General features: G+C 42.5%; 2 long non-coding RNA genes across 2 annotated transcripts; one reads left to right on the top strand and one right to left on the bottom strand.

Annotated features, from left to right (window-relative positions):
- The first annotated feature begins 135 nt into the window (after positions 1 to 135).
- On the top strand, positions 136 to 690 carry LOC104825830. The gene is made up of 3 exons (XR_773671.2): positions 136 to 232; positions 346 to 404; positions 496 to 690. It is a non-coding gene; the product is annotated as an uncharacterized LOC104825830 (long non-coding RNA).
- An 82-nt stretch (positions 691 to 772) lies between these two features.
- Positions 773 to 1,382, bottom strand: LOC104825829. Its single transcript, XR_773670.1, has 2 exons — positions 1,325 to 1,382; positions 773 to 1,227 (listed from the first exon to the last, which is right to left on the bottom strand). It is a non-coding gene; the product is annotated as an uncharacterized LOC104825829 (long non-coding RNA).
- Between the last annotated feature and the right edge of the window lie 197 nt (positions 1,383 to 1,579).

Below are 1,579 nucleotides of genomic sequence, written 5' to 3'. Positions count from 1 at the left end.
ACTCTAAACATCTTTTGATGCACTCTAAGTCTGTTTGGACGCACTCTAAACATGTTTTGATACACTCTAAAAAAGTTTCGATGCACTCTACACATGTTTGGATGCACTCTAAAAGTGTTTGGACGCACTCTAAACAGAGAAGACCTTGTCTGACCAGTTTGAGGCCAAGAGGGCGAAAAACAAGGCTAGCAGAGAGAGGAAGATTGCCCGGCGGGAGGAGCGCCTTGCTATGGTACGGCCACCCCTTCTCTGATCCGACCAAACCATCCGTACCTTGACTATTGATCAAACTTCCTTTGCAAAACATCTTTTAACATTGCATGGCTTTGCTTTGTTTTCTATTAGGGTCCAGCAGGAGACAAGGCTATGGCTGCAGCTCAAGCAGCTGCTGCCCAAACAACAGAGTAAGTTCATTTAATCCGGTGTTAGTTGAGATTGATTGTACGGATTTCAGTTGTGTTTGTAAAAACCTTGTGTTGTTCCTGGGATTTGCAGACCATCGAAGAAGTCCAAGAAGTGAAGAGAGTTTCTCGTGTCCTGATATCCCTCCTTTTTTTGCTGCTGTTTCCTAATTTTTTTTGTCTTGCTGTTGTTTCGTTGGTTGATCTTCCTAATCTAAGTTTTAGTTGTTCGTGGAGTGTTTCTTGAAAACTCAGTTTAGTTATATATAAACTTTTACGTTAAAACGTTTCAAATCCTGTCGCAGCCCTTTGACTTCATTGGATGGTGAACCTATCCTTGCCCCTTTTGTTGGCGTATTGTACAATGTATGTAAACGGGTCGATCGTTGTAAACTTATATTCACCTGAAAACACTTATTAAGGTATAATATTCGGATTGTCCAATCATGGTGACAATACAACCCTTGTCCTGTCAATCGGATTAGTTATTTACAACAACAACAAAACCATAAGTTGCGTAAAAACACTACCAGTCCCAAGGTTCCGAGTGCTTCCCGTTTCATTTGCGTATGAGCTCACTTACTCACCGTACCGTTACGTAGTTAAATAAGGTCTTTTCCAGACGGAGGTTTCGTAAAAGAAGTCTCTGTATATCTCAGATCACCAGTTCAACTGCCTGCTCTGAGATTTGACGGCCAGGCGGAGTGCGGGTGAATTGGTCGGAGGAGCGTTGCATACTCCGAGCCTGATGATGAAGGAAGTCGTGCATCCTTTCTCCAGCCCCCCGCTCTCTATCCATATGTGTCCTCCCATTAGCCCCGCGAATCTGGAAATAAAGGATAACACCCTCCTTTTATCCCAACATACGATCATGTTTGGTTTGTTGTACTGATGATATTATTATTTAAGAAAAGGAGTCTCACCGCTTGCAGAGGGCGAGTCCCAGCCCTCCACCAGCTTGGTTTCTGTGTGATCCTGATGCACTCCAAACATGTTTAGACGAACTCTAAACATGTTTCGACGCACTCTAAATATGTTTCAACGAATTCTAAACATCTTTTGATGCACTCTAAGTCTGTTTAGATGCACTCAGTATTTGGATGTACTCTAAACGTGTTTTGTTGCCCTCAAAACATGTTTAGAAGAACTCGAAACATGTTTCGACGCACTCTAAATAT

This window comes from Tarenaya hassleriana, unplaced genomic scaffold (assembly GCF_000463585.1).
Source record: "Tarenaya hassleriana unplaced genomic scaffold, ASM46358v1 Cleome492, whole genome shotgun sequence".
In the NCBI taxonomy this organism is placed as follows: domain Eukaryota; kingdom Viridiplantae; phylum Streptophyta; class Magnoliopsida; order Brassicales; family Cleomaceae; genus Tarenaya; species Tarenaya hassleriana.
Note: the sequence above shows the minus strand (reverse complement) of the source record. Positions and strands in the feature narration are given on the sequence as shown.